Below are 12,279 nucleotides of genomic sequence, written 5' to 3' on the forward strand. Positions count from 1 at the left end.
CCAAACCAATCACATTCAACATGGACAGAGCAAGTTCCAGGTTCCTCAATAAAAAATAAAAAATTAATAATTAAGTGCAAAACGTAATTAATCCATTTTGACTCATTTCGGTAAAAACTTGTTTTCTATACCAAGAAAGTGATAAAATGAAAACCACTATTTTCTGGGTGTCCAATTCTGCTCCTGGAGGGTCGATGTCTCTGCAGAGTTTTGCTCCAACCCTAATCAAACACATCTGTTTCTAATCAAGGTCAGACCAGTTGAGGGAAAGTTTCAGCCAAACTCTGTTTTATAGTGAAACACATTGTGGTGGATCATGGGTCTCTAACCCTGTTCCTTGAGAGCACCTGTCCTGCAGATTTCAGCTCCAACACCAATCAAACACATCTGAAACCTGTTGCTAAACTTGTTTAGGGCTACCAAAAGATTAGAGGCAGGTCTGTTGGAGTAGGGTTGGAAATAAAATATTCAGGACAGGTGCCCTCCAGGAACAGGATTGGAGACCCATCTTGTAAATAAATAATGCAGGCCATGTGTGGGCCTAGAATGGGCTTCCTGGGGCTAAGTGAGGGCTGTCTGTGCAGAGCCTGTGTGGGCTTTCTGGGGGCTGTCTGTGCAAGCCCAGCACTAAGGGGCCAACATTTTGCCAAAATCTCAGGGCCCTGCCCTGGCAACCTGCTGGGGGGTCTAAGGCGAGCCCTAAGAGGGCCAATAATGGGCCATCGTAGGCTTGCTTGCAGGGGTGTTAAAATCATATGAAAGTCAGGTAAAACACTACATAGCGTTAATAAAGAAAACGTTGACTGTTGAAATGACCTCTAGACAGATTACTTGAGTCCCACCAATCCAGTATAAAATTTATAAAATGTATAACTTAATATTTTACACCATTTATGGACTCTGCTGTCTCTAGCAAATGCATGTTTTATATGCTGAACAATGTGAACATAAAATGTGCACTTGCAGAATGCTTGCCTGGTAAATGCATTGCATAAAACATCTTTTCTTAACAACCTATGAGAGGCGAGTAAAGATTTTTGATTGCTGGTGACAGATGCAGAGCATATGTCGTATTTAACCCATAATATTACTGTTTGAAAGATGAAATCTATACTTCAAGTGTGGGTTAGAAATCTTGGTAGGGTTGCTGGCGAAGATGCTTTAACAGAATATCACAGTGCTGCATGTGTTTCAAGCACAACGAAATGGACAAAATGTCTTTCTATTGTCCAGCAGGACAGCAAGTCCTCAATAAAGTTTAACCACATGGCAGTGTGCATGAAACAGACGGGGTGTGAAATACATTCAAACTGATCTCCTTCTCTTTTGTTGCTGCCGATGTTTCTGTCAGCACATTTTTGCTAGGCCGTCTTGAAGCCTCAGCTGAGGTGTTACACCTTTACATTAACATTTCCAGTGGTGCCAAAATCACCTGCATTTTGGCAGGTTGTCTGCTTTTCAGCTAAAAATCCCACCTTAGGGCTCAAACAGGAAAGATATGGCCCCGAGTCATAAAATACAGTGATAGTGGTTTTGCTTTGTTTCCTAGTGCTTCAAACGCCTCCGCAGAAGGCCGCGTGCTTTCAGAAAACACACTTGAGTAGGAGGAAAGGATCAAGATGAAGGTGCCCGAAACAAATGAAATGTCTGTGTGTTATGTCTGTGTGTTTTGTATTGAACATCAGGTGGGTCAAGGCGCAGGGCAAGTGGACCCACAAAAACGAGGACTGTGATGAGCTTCATCTGCAGTGACCAATCAGAATTGTTTTTCATTATCATGATTCAGTTCAATTTCTCTCTAAATAAAATTTACTTTGGACAAAAGTAACAGACAGATTAACAAACAGATTACATCCCACACGCTTTGTGTTTTTGCTGATGTCCTCAAATTAATGTTTTGTTTCTTTCTGAGCTTGATCTGATTAAAGGGCATCGCATGTTTTTTTTCGGATTTCTGGATTCAACACCACTGCGTCAGCGTCAAGCGTGCCGCACAAGCTCTGAAAAGTGAAGTCAAAATGTCTCGATCGCCCCCCAGTGACTGGTCCCAGTATAGGTCATAAACCCCGCCTCCCCATTTTATTCAATGGGACTTGAGACCAACTAAAAAAATGAATTACACTTCAATTATCTTTTTTCCGAACCTGGTTTCTGTATTGTAGTTTTTATCACACTAATGTAAATTCAAATGTTTGTTTTTAAAATAAGTTTGTGTTTAGTTAGTTATTTAATGATATAAAAACGGTGGTGTCACGTCATGATTGACAGCTGTGATATCGTGTGATATGCGCATTCTGCGAGAGCGAGGGCGGGGTTTTGATATCGTGGCCTCACTTCCTGCTCACTACTGCGCGTGACTGGTCCCGAAATCGCTACGGCGCAGACTCAAGACCCAAGATGTCAGCGCCATATCGGGACACTGGCGGCTTCACTTTTCACCAATGGAAGGGAGCGAACAGGCGTCGTCCATCTTTTTTTACAGTCTATGGTCAGCGTATGTTGAGATATGATGGACTACCTTATGTTGAGTAGCTCAGGATCTCGGTTCTTGACATTTGTGTCATAGATAAACTACTCCTGTCAGATAGTGACAGTCTTGTCTGATGTTGACCACAGGGTAGCCTATCTGAGGTGTCCAACAGTCCATGACCTCTGTGATGTTGATGTCCTCCCCGTCCCTCTGCATGGCCTGTGGCAAAATTTCAGACACCAAAATGCATTAAACGCATGTTAGATTTAGACAGCTCGGAGTAGACATTGCAAAGGAACTGGATTGTATCGGAATAGTGTCAGTCAAGTTGAAAAAGTAAGTTGTTCTTTTGGTTTGGGGTTTAGGGTCCAGCAAACACATCAGAATGATTTTGTTCTCTCAGCTTTGACAGCACTGAACAGGATAAAACACAGCTGAAAACGAAACTTCCAAAACCTTGAATCAAAAACTGAATCTTTTAGGCTGTTTGGCTTTGGTGATACTTATAAAAGGATTTAGACCTCATATCATCAGTGGATTACTATACACATATTTTAACTGAGCCCTACAGCAAAAAACCTGGACATTAGGTCTGGAAGTTTAATTAAAAACTCACATGAATATAAAAGCAATTAAACCTCACGGTTCTCTTAAACTGCACACATGGGAACATCATAAGCCGGCTATTTCTAGTTTATCTAATATGTCTGTGTGTAGAAGAAGCAGAATTGGATTCATAAGTCTGATTTTTCTGCTTTTCCTCTTCTAAAGAGCTGAAACATAAAACTAAACTGCACGGCTCATTAATGGAAAATGCTAGTAATGTTTTGTCCCTAGGGGGAAATATATCCCATACACTGTTTCTCTTCATTCTTTTAAAGTAGTGCTACTATAAATGAGTCAGCACAGTGGACAACTAGCAGTTTTCTATATAAATTGTTTTTGGAGGTTCTCTGTAGGTATAAGGAATGATTTTCAGTAATGGTTTATTGAATTTCATTCACATTTTAATTTATTTTGTAAATGGTTATATGGAAGTTCACCCCAAGTTTTCAGAAGTGTTCCTATCACAGAAAAAACCTGAATTTGGAATGAACAAAGTTCTGTTCTGCCTAGCAAGTTGCCTAACTAGAAAGTATTTTAAGATATCAAACTATTACTGTCATAAACTGTTCCAAAGTCATAAGACTGACATGACACCTTCATAATCATGATATGACACGTTATGAACATGAAAGTGCTTTTATGCACATTTATGATAACTTTCAAGTGTCATTCTTTTAATTATGCCATTTTAATGCAAAGATGACATTGTCTGAGATGTCTTTGTTATCACAACTTGACATTAAGCTAACTTGTCATGTCAACTTGACATTACCCAGACAACATAACTGACCACTTTTTACCAGTGAAATTTGAAAAGTTAAATTTGTCATTAAAATGTTATTAAGTGTTAATACTCTGTCATATAGTTTTATAATAGCGTCATGAATATTTTTCTTGACCTCAACCACAGTTGTACAATTTAAATTTGGCATTAAAATGTCATTAAGTGTTAATACTCTGTCAAATTGTTTTATAACAAAATCATGAATATTCTTTAGTTCATAATGTTTTGCATTTGGAGACCGATTCACCTAAAATTAAATGAAAACAGTACAATAATGAATTAAGCATGCAGCGTTGGGTCCATATTGTGGCAAAGTTAATTACATTCAATTGATTTAATGTTTTTGTTAATTTTTTATTCTATGTTAGAACATTTCAGAACCCTCTGTGTGAGGAAGAACAAGTTCTGTTAGTTGTCAGTTTTTTATGTATTGTGCATATACATAAAGTGAAGTATAATCTTTTAACATTTCTGTTCCATTTTGTTAAGGTATTAAAATTATTTGACATAGTATTAACACTTATTGACATTTAAATGACAGTTTAATGTAATGTTAACCCATAAAGCCAGGTAGTTTCTTAAATATGATAATTATTCTGCTTTGTCATGTTTATGACAGATTTATGAAGTTATGATGTATTGGTTTATGTCAAGTTTTCATAACAAAGCCATCTTAAACAATGTCATCTTAGCATTAAAAATGACATAATGGCACTTATTGACAGTTGTCATAAATGTGCATAAAATCTCTTCATGTTCATGGCAGGTGTCATGTCTTATGAACAGCCCTTCAAGTAAAGTGTTACCAAAATTTTTCATAATTTCCATTCACTACATCTAAAGGGATCATTTTGGTTATGTGTAAACCAACATGATCTCACAAAGTTCCGTGGGATAGTCACGGAATTTTTTGCTAATTTTTTCCGTGGCATTCTCACGGATCTCCGCATATTTCCGTGGCCCTGCCACGGACTTTCTTTTCCGTGGCATTCTCACGGATTGGTTACTCAACTGCTTTTTCCTATTTTCAAACCATTGTCGCTTCGGTTTAGGGTTAGATTTGGTGTTTGCATTAGTTTGTCACTTTAAGTATTGGTTTATACTATTTTTTCTGATGTATTCTTTTATATTTTCTAAACTTTAATCAATTGTTGCCTGGCGTTGGGGTTAGAGTTGGGTTTGGGTAGGGATGTCATTTTATGTAAATCTAACCCTAAACCGAAGCGACAATGGTAAGAAAATAGGACAAAACAGTTGAGTTACCAATCCGTGAGAATGCCACGGAAAAGAAAGTCCGTAATATGCGGAGATCCGTGAGAATGCCACGGAAAAATGAGCAAAAAAATTCCGTGTCTATGCCACGGAAATTCGTGAGATCAGGTTGGTGTAAACTGTTAAAGTTGAAAAATTTTAGAGCTCTACAATATTTCTGCAGCAGTATAGGAGTCAGTGTCTGTGGATTTTATGGCTGTTGTGAGGTAAAAAAAAAACGCTCTGTCACGATCTCTTGGTTTCTGCAAAATATCAATTCGACCAGATCAGTCAAGCATGTGCACATTACTTTACTGTACCTTGAACACTGTGCTTGTGATAGCTAAAGTGTCTCACAGAAGAATATGACCTGTTGTTCTTAATATTTACATTTGAGACTAAACTGGGATGGTATATTAACTTTGAGATCCTTTAAATAATTGTACTTCTGACACAGACAGACAGACAGAAGATAAAGGAGCAGAGTCCCTAACAGGATTTATCCTAGTCCCAGACTAAAATTCATGTTTTAGCTGCCTTTATTTAAAAACACATTGTAATGACATATCTTATACTGTATCAGTGCTGTTGTTTACTATCAATCTTTAATGCTTTTGTAAGGTTTGCTTGTAAAAACTATGTAAATGTCCCAACATAATAAGGCCTAGTCCTGGATTAAAGGTGACATAGAATGATTGAACGGAGTATTTATCCTTGTTCTGTGATGTGACATGTAGACAAAAATGTTTTTGTTTGGGTCTGTAATGCCTTAGAAGCTTCCTAAAAACCTCTCTCAGATAGCTCTATTAGGGTGGGGGATTTTAAACAAGTGGTTTTGCACCTATTTGGCTCCCCTACTGGCTTAACTTGCAATCTCATTACTGATTGGCTGACTTTGCTGCCACTCAAAAAATGTAGCCAATTATTTTGAGATAAGATTACCAGATTCCCATATAATGGAATGCATGCTGCTCCAAAGGTCATGCACCATTTACTACACTGTAAAAAGTGATTTTTTGACCTTGTAAATAATGGAAACATTATTTAAGTATGTTTTACAAGCAAATAGTAGTTTGTCTTTTTACTTAAAAATGGCATGTGTAATTCAGTACATTACTTGCAGTTTCTTTGTCATTTATTGTTCTAAAATACGTATGTAAATTTAAATACAATCTCCTAAGTAATATTTACTTATTGTTCGCCATCTAATCAAATCACACCAACAAATGAACAACTCAAGTAAAATATACTCAGTACAGCAAGATAATTGATGCGCATGCGTATTTGACTTCGAGTCTGAAGTGGCGCGGACAGAGGAAAGGAAGGGAGACTTCAGGACGGCTAATTTGAATTTTACCACGGTAAGTTAAGTTATTAATATTCTTATTAATTAATTGAGGTATGTTTGCTAAAAGTGTAGAGTTATTAAGCTATCTGCAGTCCCAGTGGTTTGTGCCTATTGTTTCCTTTTATCGAGTTACAGATGCTAACAGTGTTCATGTTTATGTTTTTGGATAACAGATTTTTGGATAACGTTAAAACGTAATCTTAGTTTTGTTTTGTTAAACACATGGAGTTTGGGATTTGCATCCGTTATTAGCAAACGCGATCTCTGTAGAAAACAATTGTCTTAAGTTTTATATATAACGTTAATCCTGTCAGACGAATATTTTAAAAACATCCGCGCAAACCTTGTTCGAGGCTTTGCGTGTCGTGGTCGAGCATTCTGTCCCAGAAAAGTTCGAAGTGCCGAAATGTAATAATCACCCTGTTTTTCGCGTATTAATCACACATGATTAACGATAGGGTACTTTTTAAAATGAACGTGTACAAGGCAAATATTACTTTGAACTTCATTTATATTGTTTACCTATACTATTGGCTATGAGATAGGTAAGTTATATAGAAATCGATAAGGTGTTGCACACTTTTGCAATTACACAATGCTAAATGCTTGTTTAGATAAATGTTAATTACTTAACAATCAACCTTATTTAAGTTGTAAAGCCTGTATTTTATTTCATGATGTTCTTTTACTGACCAACATCCACTTTACACGTGGTTGATATCTACAAGCAGTTGGAGATTCTAATTTGTTAAAAGATATGTGGGTGTTACTCTTGAGTAAAAACGTTAGTGTAGTTTAAAATATTATCATAAATTATTCAAAATGAATGTCATGAATGACACCGGCAAATTATTAATGTTTAATTTACATAACTGCATAACCACAGTCAATGAATTGTTAAGGTAAGTTTAGTTGTAAGCATACCTCATGTCAGTAAGATCAGTAAATATATTTACAATTGTTAAAAAAAATATTTGCTGACGTGAACATTTCTTACATTCTTTTACAGATATTTCACCCACTATTCAAGCTAATGCAAGGTATGTTGGCAATACTTTATTACAGCACACCTCACAGATATATAGCAATAAGTATGCATTCACATGTGCATCGTTTGTTTACTGTAGGTGCCAAAGCATGAGGTGGTAATGTAAAAAATGCAGCTTTCAGTCAAACCGAAGACTACTGTACAGCTATTAATACACTTAAGTGCATCCAACTCTAATCATCACTTGATTGTGTTACATTTTATTTTCTTTGTTTTAGATAAAAATGATTTCCGAAGAATCACCACAATTTCCTTGGAGCGTACATTCTTGTAAAAGCTGGACTTCTATACCCCAAAACTCCTGGCTTTGTTTGAGATGAGGGTTGGGGTTGCTGGCATAAGAATTAAACATTTGCTGGATTCACTGAGCTAGGTAAAATGTAAATGTTTTTTTACAATTGGGAATTACTTGTGTGATGATATGCTGCTTCCTGACTCTGTAAATATGTTATATGTAGATGTATACACATTTAATGTTCACTGTATTTTCCTTCTGTTTTTAACAGCAAGAAGATAGCCTTGAAGATAGGTGAGAAGTTGTGATTCGCTGCCTCCTATCTTTCCTGGGAGAATCAGCTAAGGAGCTCATTGAAGACCACCAGGTAGTACAGTTAAATTAAATTTATTTGTATAGTACTTTTTACAGTGTACAATGTTACAAGGCAGCTTTACAAAAACACAATGTTGAATGATCAATAAATTGAAACAAATCAAAGAAAAATAAATAATCAATTAATAGTCTAGTGCTGACTTTGTTTGAAGTCCTTGCATGGCCTGGTGTCATCATTGCACAAGTCTTGGATCATCTAATGTCTTACTGGGAGGCGGGGTCCAGATATGGATATACAATAAGTGAAGCAGCTAGCAGTTAGCTGGCTACATACACAGCTACATCCATTTCTATTTTTATTTTATTTTGGATGTAGACAGTAGTGGTTTGACTGATATACTCTATTTGTGTTACGTGTTCTTTTTATTCCTGTGCCATTACACCCTCTACAAGTAAATCTTCCATAATTTTTCCTTTTGCTTAATTTTTCTGCATATTTGAACCCTGTCAAGCACTGACAATGATGCTAAGATCCATTTTTTCATACTGAGGAAAATTTTAAAGCTTATACACCATTGTTACTTAAAGAACACTCAGTGATGGTCAAGAACGCAGCACCATACATTTAAATGTCAGGTGTATGTTAACTTTTGGACAGGATTGTTTATATTTCTTTAATGTACACTAGTCAACATTTGAAGTGGATCAAAACCTTTTCTAAAAGTTTTCTTAAAAACTAATATCCAATACTCGTTCTTGTTTTAGGACAAATGTGGTGAATGTTTTTGATCCACTTCAAATGTTGACTACTATATATATTGTCTTTAGAAACCATTGTGTAATGTTTCCCAAAAGACATAACAATTTACACCAATTATAATTTCCAGAGGTTTACACCCTCCTGACTATAAATATATGTAGTTATCTTTATTAGCATCATGTTTCTTTCTACTGTAATAATTGCATATGAGTCTCACTTAACTTAACATCATACAGTTACTGCTGAATACTGTACAGTATTTTAACCACTTTGCAATGATTTGTGTATTTCACAGGATATCAGCAGAGACATGATTAAGGATACCTTATTCAGTCATGTCATTAAAATCATCGTACTAAGCAGATCTGTGGAAGAAGATGCCGGTATGTCTGATGTCATCATTGTCATTGAGGGAACTCTGGTGCTGCTGGGATGTAAGAATCTCACAAATGCATGTCTGTTTTTTTTGTTGTTGGTTTTTTTTGATTGTTTTGTTTTATGCAAGAAATGTTGTTCACAAAACAACTTCAACTACAGTACTATTTAACATAGCCATTCTTATGCATTTTAAGTAATACTATTCTGCTGAAGAATAATTATTTTATTTGATGTCTTTTTTCACTTAATTTAATCTAATTGAAATTAAAATAAGCTAATGAAAGGCAGCTACTAGTTTGACTATTTGCACATTTGTTTTTGATATCTGCAACTGACATTGCTGTAATGTTTATGTTTAAATGTTTATGCATTTTAATGGACTGTGTGGTTTACTGGAGTAAATTCACTATAGTGAACCATAAAACTGATGGAGTTTTACTATTTGTTTTATTTCATGTTCCCATCTTTAAGGAATCTTATAGAAATAAAAGTATTCAAGTAAAATGTATGTCAGTGTTATTTTATTGAACACCATTTAAATAAACAACATCAAGTAATGTTAAAATATATTTAAAGTAAAGGTTACTCAAAATTTTAAATAAAATAACTAGGATCATTGTGTAAAAAAATTAATTTATAAGCATTACTTAAGTAAAATATATAAACAAACAGTCAATACAATATACTGGAAAATTCCAAGTAAACTTTACTTGAGATTTTCTAATGAAAGCTACAGTTCCTTGTGTTTAGTTTTTACTTGGGAATGCTATTGAAATTACTCACATTTTCTAAGTGAAAAAACTTTCCTAACTTTTTTCAAGTAAATTCTACTCCAAATTTTTTTCAGTGTACTTGCCACTACCATTTTTACTGTAGTCTAACTAAATTCCTCCACATCATTCAATGATGAAACATCTTTAAATTACAGAAATGTGGGTGTTCTGTAATGTTTTGTGCTAGTGAAGCTACATCACCGCTGGTTTTCAGTTTATTGATAAAAGACTCTGCACTGATGCCAAACTCCACATTATCAGTGTCTCTGTTCTGCCCTGCAGTCTCAGTGATACAGGTGGCAGTGACATGAATAAAGAGTCTGATCCTTGAGTGCACATTTATAATTCATCCGATAAGAAAATCTGTAGGGGAAGTCTTTTCCCTTCAGTATGAGATTCCTTGATAACACTCGAGTGACCGTGAAAGATAAACCCGTCAACTGTAATCCGCTCCCTGTTGCTGGAGTCATGAGCTCCTGCTGTACAAATACAACACCACCACAGTGATTCTAAACAACTAAAAGCATAAATCTGATGGTCTTAAACTCACTATGCTAAACATTAAGAAAATCTGAGATCTCAGGGCTCCAGACTAACTATTTTTACTAGGAGCACTGTAGCCCCTGTCTGAAAATGTTAGGAGCGCAGACTAACAGTTAGTTAGTTAATCCGATATTTGTATTCTGTTCATGGTGTTGGATGCAAAAATGGCTTACAAAATAGAACCAAAGATTGATCACTTTTAACTTTTTTGTGAAAATCCCTTGGAACTAAAGGATTATAAATAATTCATTATCCATTTTTATAAATGGGTTTACTCATACAATGAGAAATAGGGGAACTTTATCCAGCATATCCATTTTATAAGAAAAACTTTAGAGTCAGAAGCAGCTAAACACTGCAATGATGACACAGAACATGCCAAAAAGCAGTTAAGAGTTTAGAAGAAGATGGATGATGAAGAAACACAAACTCTTGTCTTTTAGTATGCTGTGAAATTGAGGGGAGGGGTATCTAATGGGGTATTTCAGGAACCCACTCAACACTAATAAACAGGACTATGTACCACCGAATCCATATATAAAGCATCCCCACTAGCTGTTAAAAAAGCCCTCAGTCTGCTTGTCTTCACCAAGGCCATCTGGCGTTCACCAATAAATGCCCTAATAGATGCCATCATAATCACAGAGGAAATGAGTGTGAGGCAAGAAAGAGAGAGATGGTTATTAGTGGTCTGGGTGTTGACTACAGAGTGGCTGGTTAAGCATTCTGAACACAGAGCTGTCTGTCTGTTAGCTTTAATTATGCAGAGACACGAAAAAGAAGAGATGCTACACAGAGAACAAGATAGAAAGAGAGAATGAAGTGAACCTGAACAGAGAAAAACAGGCAGCAGATGAGATAGGATGGTGAATCTCTGGCAGAAATCAAATACTGTAAAAATGTCTACGAGTCTGGAGAAGAAATAAAGTAAATAAATATTCAACATTAAGTTAGTGGAAAACTTTTGTCAGCATAAAATTTTTCATTTATTTATATTATTTAAACATTTGCTAAAAAAGGTTAAAGGACTGGCACACTTTCCTGTTAAGTCTCTAGGCACAATATGTAAAATCCAGCCCAGTCTCCTAAAAATGCGTATAAATAGCACGAAGTGTAAAACTCGTGCAATACATACGCCAAATTCCACTTTGGCGTGCATATGATACGCAAGTCCTTCCCATTCACTTAAACGGGGCATCTTTTTTTGTCGTTTTATTTATTGGTTTCTCAATTTTTTTGCTATTTTTTACCATTTTCGCTTGGGTTTAGGGTTAGAACAACTTTTTGTTATATAAAAATGACACCCTAACCCAAATCCCAACTCTAACCCCAACTCCAAGCGACCATGGCTTAAATATGGACAAAAACATTGAGAAACCTGTATATTAAATAACCTCATTAAGCAAATCTAAAATCTAACCCTAAACCCAAGCGAAAATGGTTTAAAAAACAGACAAAAATTGAGAAACCAATAAATAAAATGACAAAAAAAGATGCCCCGTTTAAGTGAATGGGAAGGACTTGCGTATCATATGCACGCCAAAGTGGAATTTGGCGTATGTATTGCACGAGTTTTACACTTCGTGCTATTTATACGCAACCTCAGGAGACTGGGTTGGTAAAATCACTGGCACATGGTGTTATATGTTTTGTTCAGATGTGTACTTAAATTATCCCAAATGTTCAGGAAATGTTCATAGGAAAACTTTTCACTTGTGTCATGTTCAGGTTATCCTTGGTTTACTTGTTTGTGTTTAATTCACAGGTC

General features: G+C 35.8%; 1 long non-coding RNA gene across 2 annotated transcripts; it reads left to right on the plus strand.

Annotated features, from left to right (window-relative positions):
* Window positions 1-6,276: 6,276 nt before the first annotated feature.
* LOC135749961 (uncharacterized) lies at window positions 6,277-9,718 on the plus strand. Of its 2 annotated transcripts, XR_010532539.2 has the most exons (5): window positions 6,277-6,472; window positions 7,469-7,499; window positions 7,726-7,880; window positions 8,014-8,109; window positions 9,113-9,718. It is a non-coding gene; the product is annotated as an uncharacterized lncRNA (long non-coding RNA). The 2 variants fall into 2 exon arrangements; XR_010532538.2 differs by having other exon boundaries at window positions 7,469-7,880.
* The last annotated feature ends 2,561 nt before the right edge of the window (window positions 9,719-12,279 follow it).

Source organism: Paramisgurnus dabryanus, chromosome 1 (genome assembly GCF_030506205.2).
Source record: "Paramisgurnus dabryanus chromosome 1, PD_genome_1.1, whole genome shotgun sequence".
Taxonomy (NCBI): domain Eukaryota; kingdom Metazoa; phylum Chordata; class Actinopteri; order Cypriniformes; family Cobitidae; genus Paramisgurnus; species Paramisgurnus dabryanus.